This window comes from Pantherophis guttatus, chromosome 17 (genome assembly GCF_059756535.1).
Source record: "Pantherophis guttatus breed Tessera chromosome 17, ASM5975653v1, whole genome shotgun sequence".
NCBI lineage: Eukaryota > Metazoa > Chordata > Lepidosauria > Squamata > Colubridae > Pantherophis > Pantherophis guttatus.
The window spans coordinates 4,958,382-4,968,267 of NC_142079.1; positions in this window are offsets into that span (position 1 = coordinate 4,958,382).

A 9,886-nucleotide genomic window follows, 5' to 3' on the forward strand; every position below is an offset into this window, starting at 1 on the left:
AATTTTCGTTCCTGGGCAGCGTTTTTTCTGACCGCGGCATCACGCGTTTTCTTCTTCTGGGAGCAAAAACACTCGATTTTTAAAAACAGCTAATAATAACATTTTTAAGCATGGAATTCCACCCCGAATCACATTCTAGCATCCGTTGTTACATTTGAGTAAAAAAAATATTTTTGGTCCTGGGCCGCTTTTTTTCTGACCGCGGCATCACGCGTTTTCTTCTTCTGGGAGCAAAAACACTCGATTTTTAAAAACAGCTAATAATAACATTTTTAAGCATGGAATTCCACCCCGAATCACATTCTAGCATCCGTTGTTACTTTTGAGTCAAAAAAATATTTTTGGTCCTGGGCCGCTTTTTTTCTGACCGCGGCATCACGCGTTTTCTTCTTCTGGGAGCAAAAACACTCGATTTCTAAAAACAGCTAATAATAACATTTTTAAGCATGGAATTCCACCCCGAATCACATTCTAGCATCCGTTGTTACATTTGAGTCAAAAAAATATTTTTGGTCCTGGGCCGCTTTTTTTCTGACCGCGGCATCACGCGTTTTCTACTTCTGGAAGCAAAAACACTCGATTTTTAAAAACAGCTAATAATAACATTTTTAAGCATGGAATTCCAACCCGAATCATATTCTAACATCCGTTGTTACATTTGAGTCAAAAAAAAATTTTCGTTCCTGGGCAGCGTTTTTTCTGACCGCGGCTTCACGCGTTTTCTTCTTCTGGGAGCAAAAACACTCGATTTTTAAAAACAGCTAATAATAACATTTTTAAGCATGGAATTCCACCCCGAATCACATTCTAGCATCCATTGTTACATTTGAGTCAAAAAAATATTTTTGGTCCTGGGCCGCTTTTTTTCTGACCGCGGCATCACGCGTTTTCTTCTTCTGGGAGCAAAAACACTCGATTTTTAAAAACAGCTAATAATAACATTTTTAAGCATGGAATTCCACCCCGAATCACATTCTAGCATCCGTTGTTACTTTTGAGTCAAAAAAATATTTTTGGTCCTGGGCCGCTTTTTTTCTGACCGCGGCATCACGCGTTTTCTTCTTCTGGGAGCAAAAACACTCGATTTTTAAAAACAGCTAATAATAACATTTTTAAGCATGGAATTCCACCCCGAATCACATTCTAGCATCCGTTGTTACTTTTGAGTCAAAAAAATATTTTTGGTCCTGGGCAGATTTTTTTCTGACCGCGGCATCACGCGTTTTCTTCTTCTGGGAGCAAAAACACTCGATTTTTAAAAACAGCTAATAATAACATTTTTAAGCATGGAATTCCACCCCGAATCACATTCTAGCATCCGTTGTTACATTTGAGTCAAAAAAATATTTTTGGTCCTGGGCCGCTTTTTTTCTGACCGCGGCATCACGCGTTTTCTTCTTCTGGGAGCAAAAACACTCGATTTTTAAAAACAGCTAATAATAACATTTTTAAGCATGGAATTCCAACCCGAATCACATTCTAGCATCCGTTGTTACATTTGAGTCAAAAAAAATTTTTCGTTCCTGGGCAGCGTTTTTCTGACCGCGGCATCACGCGTTTTCTTCTTCTGGGAGCAAAAACACTCGATTTTTAAAAACAGCTAATAATAACATTTTTAAGCATGGAATTCCACCCCAAATCACATTCTAGCATCCGTTGTTACATTTGAGTCAAAAAAATTTTTTTTGCTCCTGGGCAGATTTTTTTCTGACCGCGGCATCACGCGTTTTCTTCTTCTGGGAGCAAAAACACTCGATTTTTAAAAACAGCTAATAATAACATTTTTAAGCATGGAATTCCACCCCGAATCACATTCTAGCATCCATTGTTACATTTGAGTCAAAAAAATATTTTTGGTCCTGGGCAGATTTTTTTTCTGACCGCGGCATCACGCGTTTTCTACTTCTGGGAGAAAAAACACTCGATTTTTAAAAACAGCTAATAATAACATTTTTAAGCATGGAATTCCACCCCGAATCACATTCTAGCATCCGTTGTTACATTTGAGTCAAAAAAATTTTTTTGCTCCTGGGCCGCTTTTTTTCTGACCGCGGCATCACGCGTTTTCTACTTCTGGAAGCAAAAACACTCGATTTTTAAAAACAGCTAATAATAACATTTTTAAGCATGGAATTCCAACCCGAATCATATTCTAACATCCGTTGTTACATTTGAGTCAAAAAAAAATTTTCGTTCCTGGGCAGCGTTTTTTCTGACCGCGGCATCACGCGTTTTCTTCTTCTGGGAGCAAAAACACTCGATTTTTAAAAACAGCTAATAATAACATTTTTAAGCATGGAATTCCACCCCGAATCACATTCTAGCATCCGTTGTTACATTTGAGTCAAAAAAATATTTTTGGTCCTGGGCCGCTTTTTTTCTGACCGCGGCATCACGCGTTTTCTTCTCCTGGGAGCAAAAACACTCGATTTTTAAAAACAGCTAATAATAACATTTTTAAGCATGGAATTCCACCCCAAATCACATTCTAGCATCCGTTGTTACATTTGAGTCAAAAAAAATTTTTTTGCTCCTGGGCAGATTTTTTTCTGACCGCGGCATCACGCGTTTTCTTCTTCTGGGAGCAAAAACACTCGATTTTTAAAAACAGCTAATAATAACATTTTTAAGCATGGAATTCCACCCCGAATCACATTCTAGCATCCATTGTTACATTTGAGTCAAAAAAATATTTTTGGTCCTGGGCAGATTTTTTTTCTGACCGCGGCATCACGCGTTTTCTACTTCTGGCAGCAAAAACACTCGATTTTTAAAAACAGCTAATAATAACGTTTTTAAGCATGGAATTCCACCCCGAATCACATTCTAGCATCCGTTGTTACATTTGAGTCAAAAAAATATTTTTGGTCCTGGGCCGCTTTTTTTCTGACCGCGGCATCACGCGTTTTCTACTTCTGGAAGCAAAAACACTCGATTTTTAAAAACAGCTAATAATAACATTTTTAAGCATGGAATTCCAACCCGAATCATATTCTAACATCCGTTGTTACATTTGAGTCAAAAAAAAATTTTCGTTCCTGGGCAGCGTTTTTTCTGACCGCGGCATCACGCGTTTTCTTCTTCTGGGAGCAAAAACACTCGATTTTTAAAAACAGCTAATAATAACATTTTTAAGCATGGAATTCCACCCCGAATCACATTCTAGCATCCGTTGTTACTTTTGAGTCAAAAAAATATTTTTGGTCCTGGGCCGCTTTTTTTCTGACCGCGGCATCACGCGTTTTCTTCTTCTGGGAGCAAAAACACTCGATTTTTAAAAACAGCTAATAATAACATTTTTAAGCATGGAATTCCACCCCAAATCACATTCTAGCATCCGTTGTTACATTTGAGTCAAAAAAAATTTTTCGTTCCTGGGCAGCGTTTTTTCTGACCGCGGCATCACGCGTTTTCTTCTTCTGGGAGCAAAAACACTCGATTTTTAAAAACAGCTAATAATAACATTTTTAAGCATGGAATTCCACCCCGAATCACATTCTAGCATCCGTTGTTACATTTGAGTCAAAAAAATATTTTTGGTCCTGGGCCGCTTTTTTTCTGACCGCGGCATCACGCGTTTTCTTCTTCTGGGAGCAAAAACACTCGATTTTTAAAAACAGCTAATAATAACATTTTTAAGCATGGAATTCCACCCCGAATCACATTCTAGCATCCGTTGTTACATTTGAGTCAAAAAAATATTTTTGGTCCTGGGCCGCTTTTTTTCTGACCGCGGCATCACGCGTTTTCTTCTTCTGGGAGCAAAAACACTCGATTTTTAAAAACAGCTAATAATAACATTTTTAAGCATGGAATTCCACCCCGAATCACATTCTAGCATCCGCTGTTACATTTGAGTCAAAAAAATATTTTTGGTCCTGGGCAGCTTTTTTTCTGACCGCGGCATCACGCGTTTTCTTCTTCTGGGAGCAAAAACACTCGATTTTTAAAAACAGCTAATAATAACATTTTTAAGCATGGAATTCCAACCCGAATCACATTCTAGCATCCGTTGTTACATTTGAGTCAAAAAAAATTTTTCATTCCTGGGCAGCGTTTTTTCTGACCGCGGCATCACGCGTTTTCTTCTTCTGGGAGCAAAAACACTCGATTTTTAAAAACAGCTAATAATAACATTTTTAAGCATGGAATTCCACCCCGAATCACATTCTAGCATCCGTTGTTACATTTGAGTCAAAAAAATAGTTTTGGTCCTGGGCCGCTTTTTTTCTGACCGCGGCATCACGCGTTTTCTTCTTCTGGGAGCAAAAACACTCGATTTTTAAAAACAGCTAATAATAACATTTTTAAGCATGGAATTCCACCCCGAATCACATTCTAGCATCCGTTGTTACATTTGAGTCAAAAAAATATTTTTGGTCCTGGGCCGCTTTTTTTCTGACCGCGGCATCACGCGTTTTCTTCTTCTGGGAGCAAAAACACTCGATTTTTAAAAACAGCTAATAATAACATTTTTAAGCATGGAATTCCACCCCGAATCACATTCTAGCATCCGTTGTTACTTTTGAGTCAAAAAAATATTTTTGGTCCTGGGCAGATTTTTTTCTGACCGCGGCATCACGCGTTTTCTTCTTCTGGGAGCAAAAACACTCGATTTTTAAAAACAGCTAATAATAACATTTTTAAGCATGGAATTCCACCCCGAATCACATTCTAGCATCCGTTGTTACATTTGAGTCAAAAAAATATTTTTGGTCCTGGGCCGCTTTTTTTCTGACCGCGGCATCACGCGTTTTCTTCTTCTGGGAGCAAAAACACTCGATTTTTAAAAACAGCTAATAATAACATTTTTAAGCATGGAATTCCACCCCGAATCACATTCTAGCATCCGTTGTTACATTTGAGTCAAAAAAATATTTTTGGTCCTGGGCCGCTTTTTTTCTGACCGCGGCATCACGCGTTTTCTTCTTCTGGGAGCAAAAACACTCGATTTTTAAAAACAGCTAATAATAACATTTTTAAGCATGGAATTCCACCCCAAATCACATTCTAGCATCCGTTGTTACATTTGAGTCAAAAAAAATTTTTCGTTCCTGGGCAGCGTTTTTTCTGACCGCGGCATCACGCGTTTTCTTCTTCTGGGAGCAAAAACACTCGATTTTTAAAAACAGCTAATAATAACATTTTTAAGCATGGAATTCCACCCCAAATCAAATTCTAGCATCCGTTGTTACATTTGAGTCAAAAAAAATTTTTTTGCTCCTGGGCAGATTTTTTTCTGACCGCGGCATCACGCGTTTTCTTCTTCTGGGAGCAAAAACACTCGATTTTTAAAAACAGCTAATAATAACATTTTTAAGCATGGAATTCCACCCCGAATCACATTCTAGCATCCGTTGTTACATTTGAGTCAAAAAAATATTTTTGGTCCTGGGCCGCTTTTTTTCTGACCGCGGCATCACGCGTTTTCTTCTTCTGGGAGCAAAAACACTCGATTTTTAAAAACAGCTAATAATAACATTTTTAAGCATGGAATTCCACCCCGAATCACATTCTAGCATCCGTTGTTACATTTGAGTCAAAAAAATATTTTTGGTCCTGGGCCGCTTTTTTTCTGACCGCGGCATCACGCGTTTTCTTCTTCTGGGAGCAAAAACACTCGATTTTTAAAAACAGCTAATAATAACATTTTTAAGCATGGAATTCCACCCCGAATCACATTCTAGCATCCGCTGTTACATTTGAGTCAAAAAAATATTTTTGGTCCTGGGCAGCTTTTTTTCTGACCGCGGCATCACGCGTTTTCTTCTTCTGGGAGCAAAAACACTCGATTTTTAAAAACAGCTAATAATAACATTTTTAAGCATGGAATTCCACCCCGAATCACATTCTAGCATCCGTTGTTACATTTGAGTCAAAAAAATAGTTTTGGTCCTGGGCCGCTTTTTTTCTGACCGCGGCATCACGCGTTTTCTTCTTCTGGGAGCAAAAACACTCGATTTTTAAAAACAGCTAATAATAACATTTTTAAGCATGGAATTCCACCCCGAATCACATTCTAGCATCCGTTGTTACATTTGAGTCAAAAAAATATTTTTGGTCCTGGGCTGCTTTTTTTCTGACCGCGGCATCACGCGTTTTCTTCTTCTGGGAGCAAAAACACTCGATTTTTAAAAACAGCTAATAATAACATTTTTAAGCATGGAATTCCACCCCGAATCACATTCTAGCATCCGTTGTTACATTTGAGTCAAAAAAATATTTTTGGTCCCTGGCCGCTTTTTTTCTGACCGCGGCATCACGCGTTTTCTTCTTCTGGGAGCAAAAACACTCGATTTTTAAAAACAGCTAATAATAACATTTTTAAGAATGGAATTCTAACCTGAATCACATTCTAGCATCCGTTGTTACATTTGAGTCAAAGAAATATTTTTGGTCCTGGGCAGCTTTTTTTCTGACCGCGGCATCACGCGTTTTCTTCTTCTGGGAGCAAAAACACTCGATTTTTAAAAACAGCTAATAATAACATTTTTAAGCATGGAATTCCAACCCGAATCATATTCTAGCATCTGTTGTTACATTTGAGTCAAAAAAAAATTTTCGTTCCTGGGCAGCGTTTTTTCTGACCGCGGCATCACGCGTTTTCTTCTTCTGGGAGCAAAAACACTCGATTTTTAAAAACAGCTAATAATAACATTTTTAAGCATGGAATTCCACCCCAAATCAAATTCTAGCATCTGTTGTTACATTTGAGTCAAAAAATTTTTTTTTGCTCCTGGGCAGATTTTTTTCTGACCGCGGCATCACGCGTTTTCTTCTTCTGGGAGCAAAAACACTCGATTTTTAAAAACAGCTAATAATAACATTTTTAAGCATGGAATTCCACCCCGAATCACATTCTAGCATCCGTTGTTACATTTGAGTCAAAAAAATATTTTTGGTCCTTGGCCGCTTTTTTTCTGACCGCGGCATCACGCGTTTTCTTCTTCTGGGAGCAAAAACACTCGATTTTTAAAAACAGCTAATAATAACATTTTTAAGCATGGAATTCCACCCCAAATCACATTCTAGCATCCGTTGTTACATTTGAGTCAAAAAAAATTTTTCGTTCCTGGGCAGCGTTTTTTCTGACCGCGGCATCACGCGTTTTCTTCTTCTGGGAGCAAAAACACTCGATTTTTAAAAACAGCTAATAATAACATTTTTAAGCATGGAATTCCACCCCGAATCACATTCTAGCATCCGTTGTTACATTTGAGTCAAAAAAATATTTTTGGTCCTGGGCCGCTTTTTTTCTGACCGCGGCATCACGCGTTTTCTTCTTCTGGGAGCAAAAACACTCGATTTTTAAAAACAGCTAATAATAACATTTTTAAGCATGGAATTCCACCCCGAATCACATTCTAGCATCCGCTGTTACATTTGAGTCAAAAAAATATTTTTGGTCCTGGGCAGCTTTTTTTCTGACCGCGGCATCACGCGTTTTCTTCTTCTGGGAGCAAAAACACTCGATTTTTAAAAACAGCTAATAATAACATTTTTAAGCATGGAATTCCAACCCGAATCACATTCTAGCATCCGTTGTTACATTTGAGTCAAAAAAAATTTTTCATTCCTGGGCAGCGTTTTTTCTGACCGCGGCATCACGCGTTTTCTTCTTCTGGGAGCAAAAACACTCGATTTTTAAAAACAGCTAATAATAACATTTTTAAGCATGGAATTCCACCCCGAATCACATTCTAGCATCCGTTGTTACATTTGAGTCAAAAAAATAGTTTTGGTCCTGGGCCGCTTTTTTTCTGACCGCGGCATCACGCGTTTTCTTCTTCTGGGAGCAAAAACACTCGATTTTTAAAAACAGCTAATAATAACATTTTTAAGCATGGAATTCCACCCCGAATCACATTCTAGCATCCGTTGTTACATTTGAGTCAAAAAAATATTTTTGGTCCTGGGCCGCTTTTTTTCTGACCGCGGCATCACGCGTTTTCTTCTTCTGGGAGCAAAAACACTCGATTTTTAAAAACAGCTAATAATAACATTTTTAAGCATGGAATTCCAACCCGAATCATATTCTAGCATCCGTTGTTACATTTGAGTCAAAAAAAAATTTTCGTTCCTGGGCAGCGTTTTTTCTGACCGCGGCATCACGCGTTTTCTTCTTCTGGGAGCAAAAACACTCGATTTTTAAAAACAGCTAATAATAACATTTTTAAGCATGGAATTCCACCCCAAATCAAATTCTAGCATCCGTTGTTACATTTGAGTCAAAAAAATTTTTTTTGCTCCTGGGCAGATTTTTTTCTGACCGCGGCATCACGCGTTTTCTTCTTCTGGGAGCAAAAACACTCGATTTTTAAAAACAGCTAATAATAACATTTTTAAGCATGGAATTCCACCCCAATTCACATTCTAGCATCCGTTGTTACATTTGAGTCAAAAAAATTTTTTTTGCTCCTGGGCAGATTTTTTTCTGACCGCGGCATCACGCGTTTTCTTCTTCTGGGAGCAAAAACACGCGATTTTTAAAAACAGCTAATAATAACATTTTTAAGCATGGAATTCCACCCCGAATCACATTCTAGCATCCATTGTTATATTTGAGTCAAAAAAATATTTTTGGTCCTGGGCCGCTTTTTTTCTGACCGCGGCATCACGCGTTTTCTTCTTCTGGGAGCAAAAACACTCGATTTTTAAAAACAGCTAATAATAACATTTTTAAGCATGGAATTCCACCCCGAATCACATTCTAGCATCCGTTGTTACATTTGAGTCAAAAAAATATTTTTGGTCCTGGGCCGCTTTTTTTCTGACCGCGGCATCACGCGTTTTCTTCTTCTGGGAGCAAAAACACTCGATTTTTAAAAACAGCTAATAATAACATTTTTAAGAATGGAATTCCAACCGGAATCACATTCTAGCATCCGTTGTTACATTTGAGTCAAAAAAATATTTTTGGTCCTGGGCAGCTTTTTTTCTGACCGCGGCATCACGCGTTTTCTTCTTCTGGGAGCAAAAACACGCGATTTTTAAAAACAGCTAATAATAACATTTTTAAGCATGGAATTCCACCCCGAATCACATTCTAGCATCCTTTGTTACATTTGAGTCAAAAAAATATTTTTGGTCCTGGGCCGCTTTTTTTCTGACCGCGGCATCACGCGTTTTCTTCTTCTGGGAGCAAAAACACTCGATTTTTAAAAACAGCTAATAATAACATTTTTAAGCATGGAATTCCACCCCGAATCACATTCTAGCATCCGTTGTTACATTTGAGTCAAAAAAATATTTTTGGTCCTGGGCCGCTTTTTTTCTGACCGCGGCATCACGCGTTTTCTTCTTCTGGGAGCAAAAACACTCGATTTTTAAAAACAGCTAATAATAACATTTTTAAGCATGGAATTCCACCCCGAATCACATTCTAGCATCCGTTTTTACATTTGAGTCAAAAAAATATTTTTGGTCCCTGGCCGCTTTTTTTCTGACCGCGGCATCACGCGTTTTCTTCTTCTGGGAGTAAAAACACTCGATTTTTAAAAACAGCTAATAATAACATTTTTAAGCATGGAATTCCACCCCGAATCACATTCTAGCATCCGTTGTTACATTTGAGTCAAAAAAATATTTTTGGTCCTTGGCCGCTTTTTTTCTGACCGCGGCATCACGCGTTTTCTTCTTCTGGGAGCAAAAACACTCGATTTTTAAAAACAGCTAATAACAACATTTTTAAGCATGGAATTCCACCCCGAATCACATTCTAGCATCCGTTGTTACATTTGAGTCAAAAAAATATTTTTGGTCCTGGGCCGCTTTTTTTCTGACCACGGCATCACGCGTTTTCTTCTTCTGGGAGCAAAAACACTCGATTTTTAAAAACAGCTAATAATAACATTTTTAAGCATGGAATTCCACCCCGAATCACATT